We start from the raw sequence: 27,075 nt of genomic DNA, 5'->3' as shown, positions 1-27,075 counted from the left end.
ATGGTAACACAAACCAGCAAAAGCAACCAAAAACACATGGCAGACTTAGCGCAGGCCACAGCCTGAGTAAAGCACTCACCAAATGACCCTCTAATGCTCATGTGTTTGGATCTCCTCAGAGTCAACACCCTGAGCTTCGGGTTGGTGTCTTGGAAATTGGCTTCTGCTAGCTATCGTGTCAACCCTGGATCTTGGCACCAGGATCAGGCACTATTACCAGACTTTGCTCACCTTCCGTACTTAGGTTGGGTCTGCGGAGATCACCTTTTTACAATAAGATAAATGCAGAAAACAAATAAATGCAGAAAAAACAATATTCTTTCCCTTCACATTTATGTAATTGGATATAAACCATATGTATTGTCTGAAACGGATACAATAGAGTCGGGAACTTTCCTCTCTGAGGTCTTAAATTGCCTCGTGAAAAAGCTGCAAAACCGTATGTCGTATAAATAGCTTCAACTTGTTTCACCATACCCCCTGTCGAGACACGGGTGACCCCATGACTCGAAATAGCAGCCCATCTGAACAAGTTACGAGGCAAGACAGGTTTGCCCAAAGGTCACACAAAAAGACCATCAGTGTTTTTAGTTGCACCCCGTTTTTCCCAAGAGAGTCGTTCCTGGGAGGGGCTCTGAGACTGCATGCCAAGCAACACATCAGGGGTGATGTGTGACATCGAATCATGATCAGCGAGAGACGAGAGGACATGGAGCAGGCCTTCTGCAGCGGCCTTAGCGGATTTGTCAGCAAAAGCATTACCAAGAGAAACAGGATCAGATCTTGCAGTGTGAGCAGCACATTTGCAAACCGCCACCTTTAAAGGTAGCTGGACAGCGTCCAAACGTTGAGTTAGTAATGTGGAATGGGCGACGGGCTTCGCTGTAGAAGTTATCATGCCACGGATGCTCCACTGCTGAGCAAAAACGTGCACTGTAGCAAAAGCATACTGACTATCAATCCAGATAGTGACGGACCTGTTTGCAAACAATTTGCAGGCCCCAGTCAAAGCAATGAGCTCAGCGGCCTGTGCTGACATATAGGATGGCAGTTTAGCAGCCTCCAAGACTTCGTCGGCAGTAACAATGGCATACCCAGTAAGGGTCACACCAGATTCATTTTTCTTAGAAGACCCATCAACAAAACCCACATGACCAACTGGCAGAGGCGTATCGTCCAAATCAGGCCGAGCCTTCGCAACCTGTTGGGCAGCATCGACACAATCATGGAATCCGCCGTCGCCAGGAAGGGGAATGAGAGTGGCAGGACGAGTGTTGTGCACCTTTCAACGGACAGATGCAGCTGAGACAGCAACGTAGCCATGCAAGAAAGATGACGTGCAGGCGACAGAAAAGTCACTCACCCACTCACTCACTCACTCACTCACCCACTCACTCACTCACTCACTCACTCACTCACTCACTCACTCACTCACTCACTCACTCACTCACTCACTCACTCACTCACTCAATCAATCAATCTGACAATCAATTAATCAATCTATCAATCAATCAATCACACAGGTGTTAACTAATTTGTAATTATATTGCAAGCAATTCCTAATCCTACTTCACCTTTGTATAAGGCACAGGTGTCAAATTGTGCTTCACATTCATGTCATTACTCGAATTGCAAATTATCTTCCCTCTTAATAATGTTGTAAGTTTAAATATTAGACCAGTTCGTATTTGTCTGATTTGAAAGCGAGTTACTCGTCAGCCTGTTTTGCAACTCCCACAATATGAGGCGCTCACACATCTACTCGGGTATACCAGTCATACCAGCCCTCCAAAAGAAGCCATGACTACACCGCGGCCCGCGAACAAATGAGTTTGACACCCCTGGCACAAGGGATAGCCTTCTCATTGATCAATCGCGTATCTTGAATCATGCTTTTCCTCCCTTGAAGCGACCATGTACTTCAAACCCAAACGGCACCATTTTATAGGGAAAAAAATTGTTGAATTTATTCGTTGTCGACATAATACTGGTCGCAAATTTGCATGTAGAGTATTTTTGAGTTGTTGATCATAGACATAAGTTGAACACTCTTTCTGGTCTGTGTCTAAAGTCTTCAAACAACTTATCCTGTTTTTGTTTAGTTCGGCCAATGTCTGTGTAATTTGCTCTACGTTGGAATTTTATTTTTATCCTGCCCAATAGTTGGTCAATTTGTATTTGTAATGGCACCCTGTTATATTCCAATGGACGGCCCTGGAGATCAAAAGGACTCTAGGTGCCTTTAACGCTTGCCCAATGTTTGGTGAAGGATGCCATGAAAACCTGTTGTACTTCATCACCTCTCAAATTATAGGAGGCAATGAGTTGTTTAATTTGGGGTACAAAGACGGAAAGGATGGTTCGCTTTGCCGTGCCACAATATCTGTCTTTGTAATTTGATCATTTTTCTCATCTTCATTCATCACATTCTTAGCTGCGATTCTTAAGCGAGCTCGCGCTGACACTGTGTCATCATCTTCCTGTCTGTGCAACAGCAAGTTCTTTTTTATCTTTTCTTTGTCTTCCTTATCTTTCAATTTTCCTCTCATCTGGGAAAATGAGAATGTAATTTTGGTTTTTAATTTTTAATTTTAAGTCTTGCAAAATTGCTATATCCTTACTGCACTGAGATAAACTGTTAAACATATCTTTAAACAAAACCAATCTATGCTCCTGCAGAGACTCTTCAAAATGGGACCCAAATGTCAGATTACAAATCAAACCTCCTCCTTCACTCTCACATTTTTTGATAGAACAGTCTACTTAGCTAGACATATCATACTAAATAATGGCCTGCAAATTAAATATAGTGTTGTTGCTGTGGTCCCTCAAAACATGTGACTAGAATTCGGACAATTACTAACCCCCATCAATTGATAAATTATCTCCTCACTAAAGTCCTAGCCTGTTAACCTATCTGCATCAAGAAGACATTTGCAATGCAGGGGATTAGAGAATAATAATAACACCGTTGATTTCTAATCATTAACCTAATTTTATCCAGTTCTACAATGTATGTTTTCTCATACTCTCACATTTTTATGAGGGTTGGGCACTCTCCTCGTCGGATGAGTTTCTGCCCACAACCGTCATATTACCCTATAATTTCTAATTTTTACATTTAACAATGCAAATCTGATAAACCATTGTCTAGCACACCGTTTTCGTGCACCAATTTAACGCAATTCCAACCTTTATAACGAACTGATACACAAAGACAAACATACACAGAAACAAACACACGGGCCCACAACATAGACATGACAATCTTCCCAGCTGATAACAAGGGTGGGGGGAGCAACTGAAGTGCGGAGACCCTCGCCACCGCCACGTCGCATAATGCATAGGTGGTTACCTCTGTCCAAAATATGCATTTGCCAAGATATTTTATATTTTCGGTGTCGACCCCTTGCATTTTAATTCATGTCGGCGTAGCGGCTTTTGTTTGCTATTTAATTTTCCCATGGTTTATTTCTCTAAATTTCGGAGTTGGCAATTCGAATGGCACCTACAATGTCCTAAAGCCAATTTAATTCACAGGACAGTGGTAAAATATTCAGTGGTAAGTCTCCTTTCCTCTGCTTCCACACAAAGCCACTGTCTACAATCCTGTTTTATATAAAGGAGAGCTCAAATGAGATCACTCTCAGTCAAACCATACACACACACACCCAATGCGCACTCTTATCTTCCCACAGGCAAGCAGGGGAGTCCGCCCTCCCGTGGAACTTAACAAAATCTAAACTCTTCAACCTTCCTATTGTGTAAGAAAAAACCCTATTTTTGCTTTTTCCCCAAAGCCGATATAAAACCTATCTTTTCACGGATAAAGAAGCCAAACCAGCTAAACCAGAGTTAAGAAAACACCACAGATGGCAGCAGAAAGCTAACACTAACACATTAGGAAGGTTAATTAGGAGGCCCACGACACCTCAGCGGAATTTAACTGCTCCAAATTACCTGTACTTCTCTAGAAAACAGATGGGTCCGCTTTCCCATGGAATTTAACTGACTTATCAGTCAGGGGACTCCAACATCCCAGCGGAATTTACTGTCTCTAATTGCACTTGATAGGGTCTAGAATTGTCAAGGTTTTAAGTGACCTCTTGTCACTGCACTTTCATTACTTCAACAGAATCAAGATCCGTACTCACAGTCTGTTGGGCCTTCTCCTCGGATGATCTCGTCAACCACTCCGGCGTCCAGCTGACTGATCGAGTCAGCCCCGTGAAAAGGGTTTCCTCTATATGCCTTGGCCAAGGACTTGTCCTGGGTCGAAAAGTCAGCTGGAATCCCGAAATAGGTCTATTGAGACCCCGGAACGAGCCCCCAAAAATCTGTTAGGTTCAGATTCAGCAAAAGGATCAGCAGACAAAACCAGTGAGACAGAATGTTGAGTCTTTTCTCGCGAGGAGTGCAAACAGACTTACATCAATCCAAAATACACTAAAGGTCTTGTTTACACTCCTCTCTTTTTATTTAGGAATGCCCTACCTACAATGTGAGACTAGCCCCTGATAGGTGGGGGGGAAAGCGTGGGCTTTGTCTCATGAGTGAAGAAACGAGATTCTATGTGAAACTAGAAGTCGCGGACAGGATCCCACGAGAAACGAAAAGTGAATGTTATGGGAAACAAAGTAGTCATGTGAAAAGAGTGCATAGACAAAATGACATGTGCAGACATCAACAACTTTCTTGGATTCCCAAATGTGTAGAAGGTCAGGAAGCTCCAGACAGCATCGTTTGACTTGTTGTGGACTGGGTGATGTCTGCAAGAAGAAACAGCAAGCATTCTGCGCAATAACTTTATTAATAAGTACTCATTAGGGAACGCATGATAACACATATATATACAATTTATCTAACAGCGTGTTTGTCGGGGTCCGGGGTGGTGTACCTCCTTTTTCCACAGGGAGCAACCGTGAGCAGAGTGGCAGAGTGCCCAGGTGCGGCTCATCAGGCTCGTTAAAGGAGGGCTCTTAAGGAGCACGCTGTCAACCGCTCGTCGCCTGAGTGTCCTACCTGTTGTGATCACCTCCACGGTTGTGCCTCTAGCTCCTCGATACTCTCTTGTTCCTCGACGCCACGTTCTCCTGATCCTCCGGTCTGCAGTAAGATCTCCGCCACAGCCACGTCGAATCCTCTGACCAAGTCTTGTGTATTTTGCTTGCAGAATCCCTCCACGGCTCACCGCCAAGATCCACCCCGTCTGGCTGAACTCCACACACTCAGCCGTTGCTGCTCCCGCTCCTTGCTCCTGGCTCAGATCCTCCCGCTCTGCCTCCACCGCATCTCCTCCAATAAACACTCACCACTCATTCTGAACTTCTGAGTTGGTTTCCTGCATGTGGGTCAAATCAATCACCAAAATGATGACAGTGTTCTTCTTTTTGCAGGTATTTTTAATCCTTGAATGACCCATGGACTGTTTACCTTTTTTTGTCCAACCCCGTATCTCTTAACAGGACAGGTTTTATCATGTAATGTTTCAAAGATATTTAGAAATCCACTGTATGCTATTTCAATGTCTCCTTCCTCCTAAACGATTTTCCAGTCCTGTTTCAACTATTCACTTTTAAAAGTTTGTATGTTTTTGTCCGATCTTATACGTTTGTATTTCAGTGTATTAGTGTCCTTGGGTTTCCAGTAGTTACGGTGAAAGACGATAAATATAGGCATATGGTCACTAATGTCATTATATAAAAGTCCACTTTCTGTATCGTTTTCCATACTGTTTGTAAATATGTTATCTATTAATTTGGCACAATGAGAAGTAATTCTACTAGGTTTGGTGATTTTGGGGTATAAATCCACACTGTACATTGTATATATGAAATTTTCTGTCATTTTATGCTTTTTTTGGATTTAATAAATCGATGTTAAAATCCCCACAGATAAACACAGTCTTCTGCAATGATCTAGGAAACTTGTTTTCCATCCAGCTTTCAAATATATTAATACTTGATGCTGGACTTCTGTACACACAGCTCACAATTTTGTTCTTTCCATACAAATTTCCACTGTGATACATTCCACCAGATTATCAACAGCTGATGTCATACTCTGCACCACCTTATACTTTAGTCCTTTGTCCACATATATTGCCACACCTCCTCCACTCTTCTCTATTTATATGATTTCGTTCATAACCCTCCATCTCAAAGTTCACACCTCTGTCATGCTGCGGCCGCCACCAGTTCCGGCGCCGCGGATCCAGCGGCCGTCACCCAGTCGGCCTTCGGCAGTGTGTGACGAGCGGCCGCCACCCGACCCAGTTCAGAGACGCAAGATGCACGGTTGCCCCTCAACCCAGGTCCGACGGCGCAGATGCTGCAGCCGCCACCAGTTCTGGCAGCGCGGATCCAGCGGCCGTCACCCAGTCGGCCTTCGGCGGCGCAAGACGCACGGCTGCCCTCCGACCCAGTTCCGACGGCGCGGATGCTGTGACTGTCACCAGTTCCGGCGGCGCGGACCCAGCGGCCGTTACCCAGTCGGCCTTCGGCGGTGTGTGACGTGCGGCCGCCTCCCCGTTCCCTCCCGCCCCTTTTTGGACGGTTTGGGATTTTTTTCTTTTTGGGACGTCGGGAGCCGTCCCTTGGGGGGGGGATACTGTCACAGTTTGTTTCCTTGTTTTAATGTCATAGTTTCGGTTCGCGTCTCTGTGTGCTCGCCCCTCCCCTCCTGTGCTCACAATCTATGTAATCGCCGTCATCTGCCTCTTGTTACCTGTCATGTATTTAAGTCCTGTCTGCGTGTCACTCCCTGTTGTATTGTTCTCATCTCTCGTCTCATGTCTTCTTGTTTCTAGTCTCCAGTCAGTTCTGTTCTGGTCTTTCTGTTCAGTTATTCACTTCCCTAGTCGAGCATCTATGGTTTGTCTTTTGAGTTCTTCAATAAACCCTGGTCCAAGCTGCATTTGGTCACCCTGCTCCATTCCGTTCATGACAAAAAAAAGGAAACAAAGAGGAAAAGAGAGAACACTGCTGGGAGGCTGCCACTCACAGCGGCGCCATACCAAAAAAAAATTATATCATGTTCTATGTCCCGTGTTTTATGTTCTGTATATACAAAGGTTTCTAGTCCTAAAGTGTTTTTGTTATTGCCTTAGTGTTGTGCGTTACATTACAATGCATCAAGTAAGGATGACACCATACTGTGCTCCAGACAGCCGAGTGATGGATAAGATGGATCAATCACTTTCTCTGGGTTTAATAAGGTCATCAGTCACCAAAGCAGATGATGGATAAATTGAATGGGGGGTTGAATGGAAGAAGGCAAGCCTAGCGTTTGAAGCTTTGTATTGCCACCTTTAACCAATAATGAAAATGTTTATTACAACACAGCCCCGTTAACAATTTTGATCTGTTTTTTCATCAACAATTATATTATAGTTATATTTCCATCCACCCATTAATAATAGTCATTGCCTTGTGTGTATTCACTCACTTGCGTCAATCGAAGGGTATATGAGGTGGTGTACATGTATGTCAAAATCTTTACTTTTTTCCCTTTTTTCCCCAAAACAACCTCTTGCTTTGTGACGATCACATAAAATGGAGATAGTTGGACAAAAAGAAAGAGGGATGGCCGACACAAAACTACTGAGCACTGCAGAACAGGACGAACTTACCCTGTCAAGTAAACCTGGCATATGCTATGGTCATCCATTATAGTCACAGTACAGCTGGCATGCAAGCATCAGCAATACATTAACAAGGTGCTTTATATTTGTGCCACATTCAAGTCACCTTCTTGCAAAAGTGAACTGACAAATAGTCCTCTTTGCAATGACAGGAAATAATGCAGGAAGTTATGTATGAATATAAATCAGCCATTGGGTTTGTAGCCGCTTTCAGAAAATTCCCTTGAGTGATTTTTGAGTGTTGAAGACATGACTCCTTCCTATTCACTAGTTTGAGCTTACACACAGAAGTGGCTCATTGCTCAAAACGTCACTGTGAACCCAGTCATCAGGAAGCATCCATTGTTGGAGCGCAGAACAGGGGCAAACAAGTGATGTTGATTGTGAACTATGTGTGTGTTTGCCGGCAGCAGAAGGGGTGTTTGCCAGTGATAGATGTTTCTCTTCCTGTTTGTAGGTTCTCAGGAGTGCTCTTTTTTCCCATGCTGTGAATTTCACACCACATTACCATGCTTTCCTGTGTGCGTACTTTAGAAGACGAGATGAAAATGTAGAAAAAAAACTGAAAGTGCTTAAAAAACTTCCAGCAGATTTGGTCGAAACAAAAGACACAACTAGAAAGCTTTTAGGGATAAAATTACAGGTTCCAAAATCACCATGATCATTTTATGGTCATTCTACTTTCTCTCCTGCCCCCTCCTCCTTTGGAGGAGCTAGGTGACGACCAAACTGAAAGTTGCTGTCTGGATTCTACACCGGGATAAGATCTGAGTTGGACCACCTCTTTGCAGGTGCTGCCATGATGACTGAGGGTGTCTTTCTTGCCCTCCTGGGGGTTATGATCCTGATCAGACATCATTAATATTTGTCAATTGTGGGCATGTCAGGCCCTTTGAGATGTTTCTGTAATAAAGTGCTATAGTATACTGTACATAAACTTCACTTATATGTTCAAGTTTTCATTTAGTTTCTGCTGCTCTAACAAAGTCACACTGACACCCGTGCACTAACCTTTGAGTAGGCATATTCGGAGGCGCAGAGTGCACTCAGCTCCCCTTAATTTCCGAATGCACGCCGGTATTGTGTTTCCATTTCATTCCGGACACACTGACACACGGTAAGCCCCAGTTGGAGCGCACACTTGCACTCACACTCCAATTTCTCTTTGAATTTACGAATGGCAAAATCGAGCAATGCACTGAATTTCAGAACGGTCACACTTGAACGAGTGCGGGCTCGCAGTGAATTTTCCAATGTGTCCAATATTTATATATCAGTAAGAGTAAATAAACAAACAAATGAATAAATAAATAAGCAGGGTGGCACAGTGACGCACTGGTTAGCACGTCCGCCTCACAGTTCAGAGCTTGTGGGTTCAATCCCATCCTCAGCCCTCCCTGTGTGGAGTTTGCAAGTTCTCCCGGTGTCTGCGTGGTTTTTTTCCGGGTACTTCGGTTTCCTCCCACATCCCAAAAACATGTATGGTGGGCCGAAAGAGCACTCCAAATTACCCGTAGGTGTGAGTGTCCCTTGCCTACTGCCCGATGACTGCTGGGATAGGCTCCAGCACGCCCGCGCCCCCCGTGGGGACAAGCGGTATAGAAAAGAAAATGGATGGATATATATGCCAGGGAACGGATGGAGCAGGGCGACCAAATGCAGCTTGGACCAGGGTTTATTGAAGGGACTCAAAAGACATGGCAAAGTCCTAACTGTGCTCGGCGGCAACTCTGGGGACATGCACCGCAAACGGCGGCAACTCTGGGGACATGAACCACAATTGGCGGCAACTCTCGGGACATGAACCGCCATCGGCAGCAACTCTGGGGACACGAACCGCAATCGGCGGCAACTCTGGGGACACGAACCGCAATTGGCGGCAACTCTGGGGACACAAACCGCAATTGGCGGCAACTCTGGGGACACGAACTGCAATCGGCGGCAACTCTAGGGACACGAACCGCAATCGGCGGCAACTCTAAGGACACGAACCGCAATCGGCGGCAACTCTGGGGACACAAACCGCAATCGGCTGCAACTCTGGGGACACGAACCGCAATCTGTGGCAACTTGGGGAGATGAACCGCAATCGGCGGCAACTCGGGGACATGAACCGCAATCGGCGGAAACTTGGGGACATGAACCGCAATCGGCGGCATACGAAAAGTCAGAGCCGCAATTGGCGACGTTTGGAAGTCCGGACCGTGATCAGCGGCATTCGGAAGGCGGAGCAGTGCGCAGCGGCAAGAGCCATCACGCGTCGCAGCAGTGGGAGCGGGGCCAGGGATGATCACAGGTCTGGCGCAGCTGGCTTGAAGTCTGGCGACGCCCTTGGGTCCTGCGACGCTGGGGTGGAGCCCAATGGCGGCCACGAGTCTGATGGCGCCGGGAGGCACTCCGATCGCGGCCGCGGGTCCGGCGTCGCTGGAGTGAAGTCCGACGGCAGTCGCGGAGCCTCTGGCGCCAGAAGCAGTCCGATGGCGGCCGAGGGTCTGGCGTCGCGGGAGCGAAGTCTGAAGGCGGCCGCGAAACCCATGGTGCTGGAACATGCTCGGACGACGGACATGGATCGGGCGTCGCAGCGGGAGCTGATGGAGGAGGTTGGTCCAGGCGCTGGTCGCTGAAGTGGTCGGATCATTCTGTCAGGGAACGGATGGAGCAGGGCGACCAAATGCAGCTTGGATCAGGGTTTATTAAAGGGACTCAAAAGACAGACTCGGCAAACTGACATAACGTAACAAAAAAACAAGAGGACTAACCGAGAGGGACGTGAAACAAAGGGCGTGAAGACATGACGACAACAACAACACATGACGACAATGATCCGATGGGGAGTGAGAGGCAGACAGGACCTAAATACACGACAGGTAACAAGAGGCAGGTGAGAATGGGAAGGGGCGACCACACAGACAGAAACATGACAACGGACACAAAGTAAAATGGCTGGGGATATATATATATATACAGTATATATATATATATATATATATATATATATATAATTAATGTATATTTATAATTGTGATTCCAATTCAGATAAATCATTCCTCCACTCAAATCCAAAGAAACACAATATCTTCTCGCTCAAATTAACGCTCAAGTTAAATAAAATCCATTTCTGTCACATATGTGATCTAAGTTGATCCTCTTCTTGTCATCACTTGCCATGACCTGCGGTTGTTCTTCAGCAGGAAACACTTAACAAACACAGGAACTCTTTAGAAAAGTGCAGCCATTGTCACATTGTAATGTTGATAGCCCAGGGGTCTTGGCATAAATACTATTGAGTAAGCGGACCTAAGAGTCACCCCCACACACACACTTCCCTGAATAAGAAAATGTTTTACTTCAAGCTGTAGACTGGAGAGGTGAAGGGGGGGGGCCTGAAATTGTAGGAGATGGGTTGTTTGCTGGGATTTTGGATAACCCCTTTTACTTTTCCTTCACACTAAAAACAGCTGGGTCAAAGTAACCCAATTTGGGTCAAAAAGGATTTCAATTTGACCCAACTTTGTTTCACTTTTCAGGTTGTTTTGTAGAATATGACTCAATGTTTCCAGTTGTACATAGAGATATGTAAATTGTGGCAGAAGTAAGAAGGATAAAATACATACGTATAAACTCACCAACTGCAAGCCTGCTGGTTGAGAGGCATGGTCCTTATGTCCGCCACCCCCTCACTCTAGTCCATCCCCTGGAGGCACAGGTGAAACCTGTCAGGCAGGAGACCGAAAAGAGACAACAGTAGGAGAAAGACATAAGAAAGAAATAAAAGACATTCGAGAGTCCCCCATGCAGTTAGTCTTTGAATTTTCTTTATGTCTAACAAAGTGTCTACGAATCGGCACAGAAGACGGATGACCTGTCCAGTGCGAGTTGCAGTCACCAGCGCGAGCCGATAGACTGAGTGTCATTTTTTACAAAAATAGGTGTACATGTTGTCAGCGTACAGGGTACCCGAGCGGGACGGTTGTTGATGTGCATCCACACCAGAGGGCAGTACCTAACAAGGTTGCCCAGGTGACCTGTGTCTGTCAGATGCGTGCACAAATGGCGAGGAGGAGGGGCGAGGTATGCCAGAGGTCACCCACATGCTGGGTCTGACAAGGACGAAGGAGTGGATCTCTCACAGGGAGCATGACTGGCAAGGAGGAGAGGAGAGGCACGCCGGAGGGTGGCCACATGCGGGGTACGCCGAGCACGAGAGAGCAGCGAGCCTTGGCAAAAGGCAAGTAGTAGTTGTCGGCCTCACATTGAGTCGTGTCGACTTACGCCAGGAGTCACCAATTTGGCAGAAGTCAGAATGACATCTTTAATCCCCATGACTGCTGGGTAAGAGGCAAGGTCTGCGTCCAGAGTGCTATAGACTCCTGCGAAGACCCCAACGTTTGTAAACAACGTAACATAATTTATGGGCTGTTGATTAGCTGGAGGCATAAACATCAAAAGCAATCATTTGAGTGAATATGTGAGTAAACTTGTAATACAACAATTGAGAGACAACTTTTGTGTCACAAGTGCCGCCAAGTCGATGAGAGGAACAGAAGACGTACCAAGCATACAAAGATATCAGACCTATTTTCTAATTTGTTCCTGCCTGTCAGTTTAAGCTAACTCATACATACAGTATCTCAAAAAAGTGAGTACACCCCTCTCATTTCTGCAATATTTTAATTATATCTTGTCATGGGACAACACTGAAGAAATGACACTTTGATACAATGTTAAGTAGTCCCTGTAGAGCTTGGATAGCAAAATAAATTTATTGTTACTTCAAAGTAACTCAAAATACAACGATGAATGTGTAAAATGCTGGCAACAAAAGTGAGTACACCCCAACTGAAAATGTCAAAATTGGACCCAAATGTCAATATTTTGTGTGGCCACCATTATTTTCCAGCACCGCCGTAACCCTTTTAGGCATGGAGTTAACCAGAGCTTCACAGGTTGCCGCTGGAATCCTCTTCCACGCTTCCATGATGACATCACGGAGCTGGTGGATGTTGGAGACCTTGTGCTCCTCCACCTTCCATTTGAGGATGCCCCACAGATGTTTAATAGGGTTTAGGTTGGGGGACATGCTTGGCCAGTCCATCACCTTCACCCTCAGCTTCTTTAGGAAGGCAGTGGTCGTCTTGGAGTTGTGTTTGGGGTTGTTATCGTGTTGGAATACTGCTCCGCGGCCCAGTTTACTGAGGGAGGGGATAATGCTCTGCTTCAGTATTCCACAGTACATGTTAGCATTCATTGTTCCCTCAATGAACTGTAGCTCACCAGTGCCAGCAGCACTCATACAGCCCCAGACAATGATGCTCCCACCACCATGCTTGACTGTAGGCAAGACACACTTGTCTTTGTACTCTTCTCCTGGTTGCTGCCACACACGCTGGACACCATCTGAACCAAATAAGTTAATCTTGGTCTCATCAGACCACAGGACACTGTGCATCTTTTTTAGAAGAGGCTTTTTCCTGGTATAACGGCCATGCAGACCAATTGAATGCAGTGTGTGTCGTATGGTCTGAGCACTGACAGACAGACCCCTCACCCCCTTCAACCTCTACAGGAATGCTGGCAGCACTCATACGCCTGTTTTCCAAAGCCAACCTCTGAATATGACGCTGAGCGCGCGCGCACTCAATTCTTTGGTCGACCATGGCGAGGCCTGTTTTGAATGGAACTTGTCCTCTTAAACCGCTGTATGGTCTTAGCCGCCGTGCTACAGCTCAGTTTCAGGGTGTTGGCAATCTTCTTATAGCCTAGGCCAGAGGTCCCCAAACTACGGCCCGCGGGCCGAATACGGCCCACCTCCACATTTGGTCCGGCCCCCTGAACAATACCAGAGAGCAATGTTCCCTCTAAATTTTCAAGTGTCTGTGGAAACACACAAGTTCCTTGTGCACACTGTGGACCACTGTGTGCAACACCAGATTAAATAAATAAGTAAATGAATGAATAAACGAATAAATGAATAAATAGTTAAATAAAAAATATATTGTCAGTGAGAATTTTAACTTATTCAGGATTGGATTTTGTTTTGTGTGACAGCTTGTTCCTTTTCTCTCGGTCTTTTGCGCTCTCCCGCAATAATGTACCGATCCCCTGTCCCATCTCAAGTCTTTGTACAATTCCAACAGCTTTCAAATGACATTTCCGCTGAATGTGACGCTTGAGGTAGCCAGACTTCGATTCAGTCCATATTTTTCCCTCCGTAAACTCGCCTGCCACTTTGGCTTCACTGCATGTTTTGCATAGTAGACCATTCTCACTCAAAAAAGAAAAAAAAAAAAATCACACCCAGTTTCATCGTTTGTTCTTTTATTTGCACACACGCTGACAACCATTCCATCTTAAAAGAACCATTGCATCTCTTATTTACTTTTGCTTGGCGAGTGGATGTGTCGATGTTCGTTCGTTTCGCCATGATAACTTAGCATTTGTATCTCTTGACTCCGCCGCAGTGATGTTAGCTAGCTAACCTGCACGGCACGGTTGGGCATGACACATTTTCAGCCACTGTCAATGCTATGATTGGCTATGTGAACCATATCATATCATTGGCTGGACACCTGTCAATCACTGATTTACTCTATAAAAAGGCACAGAAAGAAAATCATTGGTCCACTTAATTAGATTAGATTAGATCTAACATTAGATATTAACCAATCAGTGTATGCTGAATTTTATTTTGTGTGCAGCATGGAGTTTCTTATGCACAGAGACTTTGCGAGCAGTGCGCAATTGCGCAGCTGCGCAGCTTAGAGGGAACACTGCCAGAGAGCATTTTGATTTTTTTTTTCATACATGTGTATTTGTATTTAATGATAAAGTTGGACTATTGCAATAACATTTTCCTTAGTTATTAGCTTTTTTCATTATTAACCATTAGTTAGTAACTATTTAATACACGCATATAACGTGACATTCTGTTCCATCCTTCTCAAAGTCAAAGTCAAAGTCTCCTTTACTGTCAATTCCTCCGCATGTCAAGACACACAAAGAGATCAAAATTACGTTTCTCACTATCCCAGGGTGACAAGACAGAGTTCACAACGCACATACAAGTAAACAACACAGGAAAATTAAAACAAGAAGATGAACAATAAGAGTGATAGCACGCTAGCCGCTCCCGATGCACAGCAGAGTCCGGAAAGATGACACTCAACCAGGCCACTGTGAACACGAGCACACAGCAGGCACGCACTGTCCGGTTCGTGGATCCTATCAGGCGAACGCAACCCATCTTGTCGTCCCGCGAACGAACGTACGCCAGGAGAATGGAAGGCACGGCTGGGCGAGCTGGGTTGGCCGCAAGCCTGGCCCGACGTCTCCGCGCTGGCCCCTTTTCCGCTGCCTCGCAGACCCGCTGCCGACGCATCCCAACAATGCTCCAGGACGGAGCAGTCCGAGCTCACGACGCAGTCCAACCGGGGGAGGAAGAGCAGGCCAGTCCGGCGTCGCTCCATGACGAAGCAGTCCGAGCGCCCTTAATCTCTCCGCACCAAAGTCCAGAACGCCATAAAACCCACTTCCGCCGATGTTGAGCAGAACATGCCCACCACACTAGTAGCACGACGTATCACACGAGACGAACACACACAAAACTGCCGCACAAACACTCAGTAAACACTCACAAAACACCGAACGGGACAGAGAGTGGCCGCTGCGTGTGCACGCGCCGCCATCTTGAACCATGTTCTGCGGTGTGTGACCCTATCTGGCAACCCACAGTAAAAAATATTAAACCCGCCCCTCTCAAAGAGAGAACGGAATAATGGCGAAAAGATTACCTTGGTAAGAGAAAAACTGATTCAGAATGCAGGGCATTTAACCTGCAGTGGACAAACAATTATTTTTTTGTTCAATGCAAAGAAAAGGCTGTCTGTCTCATCTGTCAAGAGGCGGTGGTGGTATTCAAATACAATCTGCAGCGACACTATGAATCCCGTTGCAAAGACTAGTACCGTAATTTCCGTCCTATAAGCCGCACCGGACTAGAAGCCGTACCAGCTAAAATTCAGGGATATTTTAGTTTTTTTCTTACATAAGCCGCACCGGACTATAAGCCGCACGTGCACACGAGTTTTTTACAAAGAAAGACAGTACACAGAAAGCCTTTTTAAAGTTTGAATAACATACTTTAACATGTCTTTCTAAACATTGCCTGTGAAGCAGCAGTAGTACCGCAGCAACACGGAAGTGTGCATGGGAGTTATTAACAAAGAAAGACTGGACACAGAAAGCTTTTTTAAAGTTTTAATAACATACCTTAACATTTCTTTCCAAACACTGCCTGTGATGCGGCAGTAATACCGCAGCAACACGGAAGTAACACAGCACTAATAGGGTTTGATTAAATAAAACATACCGGTAAAAGTCACTGAGACGCGGCGGTAACACAGCAGCAACACGGTAGCACAGCACTAACAGGGCTGATTAAAAAAACATACTAGTAAAAGTAAAATAAAGAGCTTCATCGTCTTCATCTTCCTCTTGGGCACTGAAACCATCGAAGTCTTCCTCAGTGTCCGATTGGAATAGCGTTAGATATCCTTCGCCTCACACTTTCTCAGTCTCTCTTTCGTCGTCGCTTTTATGCATTTTTGCGAGTGTGATGAGGGTCTGTTCATGCTAATCTTATTCATGCACGAAGCGCTTAATTACATTAGACTAGCGAGCGACACGTATAGCTCCAGAGTAGACGGGACCACGAAATAAAGAAAAGGGTGCCGCAACACAATGTCATCAACATCGGCTGCCTTTAGCTTAAAAGCGGCATCATATGCATTTCTTTTGTCCCCCATAATGACGGTTTGTGTATAAAAGCTTCCTTTCAGTAATGTCCGTCTTGATCGCGTTCTGCGTGATGCGCGAGATGTTCAAAACACAAACTAGCACGTCTTCTTCAGCGCATTATCTCTTCTTCGTCTGTCTCGCTATTGCTTCCTGCTAGAGCGCCGCCTGGAGGCCGTAAAAATCCATAAATACACTGCGCCACCATTTAAGCCTCAGGGTTCAAAGTAACCTTCTGAATAAAGTGCATTAAAAGTTCACATTCATTACAACTTGTTTTTGGTGCGCAAAATGTCAGCAGAATTGAATTTAAATGCTGATTGATTGGGTTTTAATACAATGCAGATGGTCCAAACAGCGCCACTGCTTTGTGTAATCTCTGAGTCACATGGCAGACTAAGAGAAAGGGTTTAGAGCATAGGTGTCAAACTCAAGGCCCGGGGGCCAGATACGGCCCGCTACATCATTATATATGGCCCGCGAAGACAAATTGTGCATCAAATTCGTGTGTCATTACTAGAATTGCAAATTGTCTTCACTTTTAATAATATCCTTTTTTAAAAATATTTGACCAGTTTTTACTCCTCTGATTTGAAAACGAGTTATTTGTCAGTTTGTTTTGTAGCTTTTACTGTATATAATATGAGGTGCTCATACATTTATCTGGGTTGGCAGTCATAATGGCCCTCCGAAAGAAGCTATGACTGCAATGCGGCCCGCGAAAGAAATGAGTTTGACACCCCTGGTTTAGAGCCCTTTGACGCAGGTCACCTAACGTGCATTCCTACTAAAGCTCATAATAGTCACAAGCAAGACAGCCAGAATAAGCAGCAGTCATAGTAGTGTTTCAAAATAGTATTTTTATCTTATATATATAAAATCTTATATGAGCCGCACCTGACTATAAGCCGCAGGGTTCAAAATTTTGGAAAAAAGTCCTGGCTTATAGTCCGGAAATTACGGTATGATAGCATGCAAGGCCAAATGCGAGCAGACAAACTCTCAAAGCTCAAAAGTGGACTGTTAGCTCAGCAGAATACTACATTTGTACGCCAAGCTCAGCTGAACCAGTCATCTGGCAAATGCAGGCCCACAGTTCACACTGATGAACGTACAAAGGCTGACTTGAATGAGTCATTCTGAGTATAAAAAATATCTTCATAATAAAATCTACTAGGACAAAACCCATCTCCACAACCATACTGGTAGTGGTACTGGTTGTGCTGTGTAGGTGTTGCTGTATCTCTTAGTTCAGTTTCTCAGCCTGCTTGCTTGCTTTGTGGTTTTCACAGGGAAGTTGATGAGAGAGAGAGCTGCAAATAGCGATGTCGACAAGCCTACTGGAAAAGGATTATAAGGAAGGAACACAAGAACTTGGAGAGCCTGCTCATTTAAGTAAGAGATTCTGCTCTGACGGTCATGATCTGTCACAGTTCGTTTCCTTGTTTTACTGTTGTCATAGTTTCGGTTCGCGTGTCTGTGTGCTCGCCCCTCCCTTACTGTGCCCTGATCAGTGTGATCACCCTCACCTGCCTCTCGTTAGCTGTCTTGTATTTAAGTCCTGTCTGCCCCTCACTCCCCTGTTGAATTATTTACGTCTCATGTCTTCTTGTTTCTTGTTTTTACTAGTTGCTTGTCTGTTCTCGTCTTGTTTCATCTTTCTGTTCTCGTCCCTAGTCGAGCATCTATAGTCCGTCTTTTGAGTTCGTTCAATAAACCCTGGTCCAAGCTGCATTTGGTCGCCCAGCTCTATTCACTTCATGACAGAACAATCCGACCAATTCAGCGACCAGTGCTTGGACCAACCGTTGCCGGCTCCCGCAACTGCTGCATGGTCGCCACAGAGCTGGGCTCCAGCGGCGCAAGATGCACGGCCGCCCCCCGACCCATTTCCGACGGCGCGGATGCTGCGGCCGCCACCAATTACGGCGGCACGGATCCAGCGGCCGTCAGCCAGTCGGCCTTCGGCGGCGTGTGACGAGCGGGCGTCACCCGACCCAGTTCCAGCGACGCAAGACGCACGGCCGCCCCCTGACCCACTTCCGATGGCGCGGGTACTGCGGCCGTCACCAGTTCCGGCGGCGCGGATCCAGCAGCCGTCACCCAGTCGGCCTTCGGCGATTTCACCATTTCAACCAAGTTGCTCTTATTTATTCATTGTATGTGCCTTCTTATTTTTACTTTTTGTATTGTTTACTTGAATGTTTTGTTTGTCTGTGGACCAATTGGGTGTAATATGTCTTGTCTCCACCGTGGGATAATAGGAAACGCAATTTCGATCTCTTTGTATGTTTTGACATGTGAAGAAATTGACAATAAAGCAGACTTTGACTTTAACTTACACCAGCTCAGTGGCCTAGTAGTAGAATGTCCGCCCTGAGACTGGAAGGTTGTGGGTCCAAACCCCGGCCGCGGGTCATACCAAAGACTATAAAAATGGGACCCATTGCCTCCCTGCTTGGCACTCAGCATTAAGGGTTGGAATTGGGGGGTTAGATCACCAAATGATTCCCGAGCGCGGCACCGCTGCTGCTCACTGCTCCCCTCTCCCCCAGGGGATGGATCAAAATCACATGGGGATGGGTTAAATGCAGAGGACAAATAAGTGGATTTCCATGATATGGCTCCTTTAAATCAGCCACAGAGGCTAATCCTTGTGATATGTTGTACGCGTACGTAGAGATCATAGAAATTCATTCATAAATCCATGTAAATTTGGTGCCAATTGATAGCTGTTTTTGTACATTTTAATCAACAATGTTTACAATGATTTCCATTTGGAAAATTGTGATCTCTTCCTTCCGTGACGTCATCAACTAAGACATGAAGCGGAGGGTGTCACGGATCGGAATGGAACAGGGCGACCAAATGCAGCTTGGACCAGGGTTTATTGGAGAACACAAACTAACAGACTCGGCAGACTGACGTAACTTACTTACAAAACCAAAAACAGAAACTGTACATATACGTGAGACAAAAAACATCAATGATCCGACAGAGGAGTGACACGCAGACAGGACTTAAATACGAGACAGGTCACGAGAGGCACGTGACTGTGATTAGTACATTGATTGTGACTTGACACAGGAAGGGAGGGGCGAGTACACAGACGGACAGAAACGATGACAACCTTCATATAAAACAACCCGAGACGAGTCGTGACAGATGGGTGTGTGGCCCTATTCCTCATTAAGAGTGGTCATTTTTAAAGGCTTTATTGTTTCATTATTTTTCCATAATAAATGGATGAATTAGAAAATGCAATTTTTTTTATTTTCCTGATAAAAAAATACATTAACTGGCCAAGTTAGTGAAAAATTAACCATCCTTGATTTTCCCTCCCTTTAAGTTAAGCCATTATAGAATAGAATAGAATAGAATAGAATAGAATAGAATAGAATAGAATAGAATAGAATAGAATAGAATAGAATAGAATAGAATAAGAGATGAATGAGTAAAAAAAACTCCACTTTGTGAAAATTCACCTATTGCTGTAAGAATAATTAGTTTTGTAGAAGCGCTGGCCGGCCTGAACCAGAGGTCTCATACCTTCGCTCAAGGCCAACATATCTGCCAGGCTTCAGGGAGTTCTTATACTCCCTTCCTTGTCTTACCTGTGAGAGGCCCTCACTAGTTATGAACAGAACACCTTTGTTCTTTGTCTAGCTAAAGAGAAGTTCTTTCTCTATTATACCTTGTAGTCTCTATTTATGAATTGTTGTTGACCAGGACAGTTTTTAAGTTATCCCATATTTACTCAATGTTTGGTTAAGTAGACTTCATGCAAGTTATCTCACATCTACTTAACGTTTGTTAGAGTGTATGCACGAGAGGTATCTGATGATTTACTCATCATTATTATTGTGTGAAACGTAGCAAGAAAGTCTACAGCATTGTTTTACAGGGACACGGCATCCAGGTTTCTAGATCGCAGCCGAGAACGAGGCTGCCAACCACCTAAGAACAGACTCTGCATTCCTGGGGTCACGAATCGGCCAAGGCCATGCGGCCTCACACCACACAACATTGTTAGCTAGTTAATCAGCGCTGCTACAGCCATAATCTCCCCTCCCTTTAGTGTAGCAACGCCTCTTGCAACCAGGGCAACCCAAAATAAAAAGAGGAGATAGCGGTGGTGAGTGCTAGCACTTGTCAAAGTCTGCATTATTGTCAACTTCTTCACGTCACACAAAAAGATCGAAATTGCGATTCCTACTATCCCACGGTGACAAGACATACTATATATAAAAAAAAAAAAAAAAAAAACTTTTCCTCACCCCCCGTGGGTGGTCTCTTTTTCCCTTCAAGCTCGGGTCCTCTACCAGAGGACTGGGAGCTTGAGGGTTCTACGCAGTATCTTTGCTGTTCCTAGTACTGCACTTTTCTGGACTGAGATGTCAGATGTTTTTCCTGGGATCTGTTTCAGCCACTCCTCCAGTTTGGGGGTTACTGCCCCTAGTGCTCCAATGACCACAGGTACCACTGAAGTCTTAACTCTCCAGGTCTTCTCCAGCTCTTCTCTGAGCCCTTGATATTTCTCAAGTTTCTCATGTTCCTTTTTCCTAATGTTACCATCATTTGGGATGGCTATGTCAACCACAACGGCTTTCCTCTGCTCTTTGTCCACCACCACAATGTCCGGTTGGTTCGCCATTACCATTCTGTCTGTCTGGATCTGGAAGTCCCAGAGGATCTTGGCTTGGTCATTCTCTACCACCTTTGGAGGTGTTTCCCACTTGGATCTTGGGACTTCCAGTCCATACTCTGCACAGATGTTCCTGTACACTATTCCAGCTACTTGGTTATGGCGCTCCATGTATGCTTTACCTGCCAGCATCTTACACCCTGCAGTTATGTGCTGGATTGTCTCAGGACCTTCTTTGCACAATCTACACCTGGGGTCTTGTCTGGTGTGGTAGATTTGGGCCTCTATTGCTCTGGTGCTCAAGGCCTGTTCTTGTGCAGCCAGGATCAGTGCCTCTGTGCTGTCCTTCAGACCAGCTCTTTCTAGCCATTGGTAGGATTTCTGGATATCAGCTACTTCAGCTATGTTTCGGTGGTACATCCCATGTAGGGGCTTGTCCTCCCATGATGGTCCCTCCAGCACCTCATCTTCCTTTGATGCCCATTGTCTGAGACATTCACTGAGCACGTGATCCGTTGGGGCCTTATCCCTGATGTACTTATGGATCTTGGATGTTTCATCTTGGATAGTGGCTCTCACGCTCGCTAGTCCTCGGCCTCCTTCTTTACGGCTAGTGTACAGTCTCAGGGTGCTGGACTTGGGATGGAACCCTCCATGCATGGTTAGGAGCTTCCGTGTCTTGATATCTGTGGTCTGTATATCTTCCTTTGGCCACCGTATGATTCCTGCAGGGTATCTGATTACTGGTAGGGCGTAGCTGTTAATGGCTAGGGACTTGTTCTTGCCATTGAGCTGACTTCTTAGGACTTGCCTTACTCGATGGAGGTATTTGGCTGTGGCTGCTTTCCTTGTTTCCTCGTCAAGGTTGCCATTTGCCTGTGGAATTCCAAGGTATTTGTAGCTGTCCTCAATGTCTGCTATTGTTCCTTCTGGGAGTGAGACCCCCTCTGTGTGGATTACCTTTCCTCTTTTAGTCACCATGCGGCCACATTTCTCAAGTCCGAATGACATTCCGATGTCAGAGCTGTAGATCCTGGTAGTGTGGATCAGGGAGTCAATGTCCCGCTCGTTCTTAGCGTACAGCTTTATGTCATCCATGTAGAGGAGGTGGCTGACGGTGGCCCCATTCCTGAGTTGGTATCCATAGCCCGTCTTGTTGATTATTTGGCTGAGGGGGTTCAGTCCTATACAGAACAGCATTGGGGACAGAGCGTCTCCTTGGTATATACCACATTTGATGGTCACGTGTGCAAGTGGCTTGCCATTGGCTTCAAGTGTGGTTTTCCACAGTTTCATCGAGTTGGCGATGAAGGTTGTCAGAGTCCCATTGATGTTGTACAGCCTCAAGCATTCAGTGATCCAAGTATGTGGCATTGAGTCATATGCTTTCTTGTAATCAATCCAGGCAGTGCTCAGGTTGGTACGTCTAGTTCTGCAGTCTTGGGTGACTGTTCTATCCACCAGGAGTTGATGTTTTGCTCCTCTGGTATTTTTACCAATCCCTTTCTGAGCAGTGCTCATGTATTGATCCATGTGCCTGCTGATCTTATCTGATATTATGCACCTGCCTCTCCACAACATGGAAGCTGATGTCGGGCATAATATCAGAAGATATATATATATATAGTATTATATAGGTCCACAGACAAAAAAACATCAAGTAAACAATACAAAAAGTAAAAACAAGAAGGCACATTCAATGAATAATAAGAGCAATGAATAAATAATAAATACATAAATAAATAAATAAATAAATGAATCAATCAATCAATAAATAAATAAGAGCAACATGGTTGAAATGGAGCAATTGTGCATACAGCAGACAGTCAGAATATCGCACAAAAGTACAGGAGGAGTAGTGCAAGGCAGCCAACGTGGCCCAAAAAGCCAGGACGTTATGCAGCCGAGGGTGGAGGGGGGAGAGAGTTCAGGATCCTAACAGCTGTTGGTGAGTCTGGTGGTGCGGGAGCGCAGGCTTCTATACCTCTTCCCAGAGGGCAGTAGATCAAACAAAGTGTGAGCGGGGTGACTCACATCACTCACAATCGTGGTCGCCTTGCGTGTGAGATGGCAGGTCTAAATGTCCTTCAGGGAGGGGAGTGAAGCACCAATAATCCTACCAGCTGTGTTCACTATGCACTGCAGGGCCTTCATGTTGTAGTCAGTGTAGCTTCCACCCCACACAGCGATACAACTGGAGAGGATGCCCTCAATGGTGCCACGGTAGAATGTGGTCATGATGGCTGTTGGAGCACTTGCTCGCCTGAGTTTCCACAGGAAGTACAGGCGGAGCTGAGCTTTTTTCGCCAGTGATGCAGTGTTGGTGGTCCAGGAGAGGTCTTCACTGATGTGCACCCCAAGGAATCTGGTGCTGCTCACTCTCTCCACCACAGCACCGTCGATGGTCAGTGGCAGGTGTTGGGTGTGACCGTTCCGGAAGTCAACAACAATCTCCTTGGTCTTGCTGACGTTCAGCAGGAGGTTGTTGTCTCTGCACCATGTGGTCAGAAGGTCGACCTCCGACCTGTATTGAGTCTCGTCGCCCTCGCTGATGAGACCCACCAGAGTCGTGTTGTCAGCAAATTTCACTATGCGGTTGTTGCTGTAGGTTGCAGTGCAGTCATGCGTCAGCAGGGTGAAGAGCAACGGACTGAGCACACAGCCTTGGGGGGGCCCCGTGCTCAGCGTGATGCTGCTTGAGATATTGTCACCACATACTACTTGAGGCCTCTGACAGAGGAAGTCTAGTAGCCAGTTGCAGAGGTAGGTACTGAGTCCCAGTTCGTCGAGTTTGCAGATGAGTCGCTGTGGTACAATGGTGTTGAATGCAGAACTGAAGTCCACAATCAGCAATCTCACATACAAGTCTTTTTTTTCCAGGTGGGTGAGGGCTGAGTGGAGGGCAGAGCAGATTGCATCCTCAGAGGAAGGGGTCAAGGGTGGGGGGGAGAATGGATCTGATGTGTGTCATGACAAGCCGCTCAAAGCACTTCATGATGATGGGTATCAGTGCCACGGGGCGGTAGTCATTGAAGCAGGATGGAGCAGTTTTCTTCGGCAGAAGTATGATGGTGGCAGCCTTGAAATATGATGGGACGATGGCTTGCTGCAGGGAAATGTTAAAGATGTCTGCGACGACACCCTTAAGCTCCTCAGCGCAGTCCTTCAGCGCTCGACCTGGGATGTTGTCTGGGCCTGCCGCCTTACGGGTGTTGATAGCAGCAAGTGTCCTCCTCACGCTATCGGCAGAGAGGCACAGGGGCTGCTCGTGTGGAGGGGGAGGGGTCTTCAGCGGGCAAGTGCTGTTCTGAGCATCAAAGCGAGCAAAGAAGCGGTTCAGATCGTTGAGCAGAGGGATGTTGCCCTCACAGGTCTGCGGCGCGGGCTTGTAGTCTGTGATGGTCTGAATGCCTTGCCATAGGCTCTGTGCGTTTCTGCTGTCTTTGTAGTGGGAGGTAATCTTGCAAGTGAATGCCTTTTTTACGTCCTTGATGCTAAGGGACAGGTCGGCCCTCAGGTCTGTATGCTTTGTCTCTGGGCCTTAGCAGCCTGAGGACAGCCCCTGTCAGCCATGGCTTCCAGTTAGCCCAAGTGCTGATGTATTTTGTGTGGGTCACATCATCAATGCACTTTGTGATGTAAGAGGTTACAGAGTCTGTATACTCCTCTATGTCTGTCTGATTGTTGTAAGTGGCTGCCTGCTTAAACATTTCCCAGTCTGTTGTGTCAAAGCAGTCTCGAAGAGCATCAGAGGCTCCCTCAGGCCACAATCTTACCCGCTTGCGAACCGGCCTGGATGCCTTCACTCTTTGTCTGTATGCGGGCATTAGCATAACAGTAATATGGTCAGAAAGTCCAGTGTGGGGGAGGGGGGTGGCTTTGAAAGCTCCTTTGTGTGTAGTGTAGACCAAGTCCAGGAAGCTATCACCACGTGTTGGAAAATCAACATGCTGGTGTAGCTTTGGAAAAACAGACTTTAGGTCTGCATGATTAAAATCCCCAGCGAAGATAGTGAAACCGTCAGGGTGCGCTGTCTGTTGTTCACTGACAGCCTGGTACAGTTCACTAAGAGCCGTGATCCTGTCGCTTTCAATGTTGGAAGGCGGGATGTATACCGCGACTAGTAGAATCACAGTAATTTCCCTTGGCAGGTAAAAAGGACGGCACTTTATGATCACAAACTCCGCCAGTGGCGAGCAGTGTTTGCATACAACTACAGTGTCCGGGCACCATCCGTCACGGATGTAGACACAGATTCCTCCTGTTGGATTTTGGTCCACAATTTGGGAAGCGCGCTATCCGCGCCTCACGGCAAAAGCCATAGCCAATCACCTGTTATCCAATTTACTTACCGTGTGCTCGTTTTATTTCTTCAGTTTTAGGAAAAGGCTAAGACACCGAAACAAAATTAAGACTTACACAGGTTGGTTGAGTTCAATCACAATTCTTGTTAAGAAAGCTCTGTTTTCAGGAAAGTACAATACAGCGCTGGGCCTTTCGTGCGACCATGCTCAAGAGCAGAAAGTCTCCATTCAGAAAAGGCAACATTCAAGGTTCTTTGATCAGCTTATATTCAGTTGCACATGCCAGTGTGGGCCGAGTTTGATGGGTGATGAGTCAGGGGGTGTGGCAAGTTCGCAGGAGAGTTTGATTCCATGGGAGTGGGTGGTGGTTCGGTGAGAGCTGGTTCCGTGGGGGTGGGTGCTGATTATGGGCGATTCGGTGTGTGTGGGGGCTGTTGTTTTCCATCCCGTCTTTCGGCCTTGGTGATCACCTTTGGCCGGGTTCTTGGTTGTTTTCCTCCTGCCGCTCTTCCTCTGGCACCTCTACCGGTTTTATCTCCAAGTGTCTTTCCTGTAAACCATTCTTGAACATACATCCACTTTGCCCACTGTCGCACACCGCCCATTCATCATTCTTTCAATTTTGTCATTTTGTATGGAATTATGTGATCTTTTGGCTGTGACATCATCAATTTATTAATGTTCCCTGACTATGCAAAGTTTGTACTCACCACTTACCATGTTTTTGTTTGTTTGGTCTTTTGATAATCCATGTAATTGCTTACTTCATCATATTCTTAGTTTAATCATGCTTCCAACCATATCTTTTCTTTGTTAGGCTAAATATTTCCCTCTGTCCAGAACGTTCAGTCGTGATCGAAAACTGGCGTCTAGCATTAGTCAAAATATAACATATAATCAAGTACTTAACATTTTTAGACGACTTTGGCAGTGTCTGTGATTTAGAAAATCATCAGGCATGTATTGAACAGTTCCTTAAGGGCCATTAAGCTATTCAGGCAATATATAAAAAAACATTTGTTATTTCAAAGTGCTCAGAAATACATATCAGATCATAAAGTAAAAAGACCTTTCTCATTACCACCTATCAAAAATGACTAGTTATGTCTTCTTCATTGATTTGGTGTGTAGGTATAATTATATGCTTAGAATGTTTCTTTTATTGATTTAATACGTGAATATACTTGTCTGCTTATGTACTTTATTCAATGAGGTTTGAGCATATCTGTTTTTGTAGCTAGGCAGGACTTATTGTATTTCGACCCCATTCCTTCACTCCTCCTCGTGATTTTCCACCCTTTACAATGGCCCGGTCCGCTCGATAGCATGCTAGCTGCCCCAGCTGTACAGCAGAGTCCGGAATGTTGACATTTAACCAAGTCTCAGTGAACACGAGCACACAGCAGTTACTCACTGTCTGCTTCGTAGACCTCAGCAGTCGTATGTAATTCATTTTGTTGTCCAGCGATCAAACATTCGCCAGAAGAATCGAAGTAATAATAATGTATGTCCTGCGAAAAGTGAGGGAACACCTTCATATAAAATACAATGAGCACCACTTCCAGTCGCTGGTTGGGTCAATAGCGCAGAATTCCAGGAAAGTGATAAGACGGATTTATCCCGCAGTTGTGGGAGGGGAAGTAAACTTCAAAGATGACTGATTCTGATTGTTTGTTTTTCGTTTGGGTTCA

General features: G+C 45.7%; 1 long non-coding RNA gene across 1 annotated transcript; it reads right to left on the bottom strand.

Moving 5' to 3' along the window:
* Positions 1-9,247: 9,247 nt before the first annotated feature.
* LOC148394658 (uncharacterized) lies at positions 9,248-26,825 on the bottom strand. The gene is made up of 3 exons (XR_015860020.1): positions 26,799-26,825; positions 11,269-11,355; positions 9,248-10,281 (listed from the first exon to the last, which is right to left on the bottom strand). It is a non-coding gene; the product is annotated as an uncharacterized LOC148394658 (long non-coding RNA).
* Positions 26,826-27,075: the final 250 nt, after the last annotated feature.

This window comes from Syngnathus floridae, chromosome 8 (genome assembly GCF_059516105.1).
Source record: "Syngnathus floridae isolate MCC-2025c chromosome 8, RoL_Sflo_1.0, whole genome shotgun sequence".
NCBI lineage: Eukaryota > Metazoa > Chordata > Actinopteri > Syngnathiformes > Syngnathidae > Syngnathus > Syngnathus floridae.
This window is presented reverse-complemented; position numbering and strand designations above follow the sequence as displayed.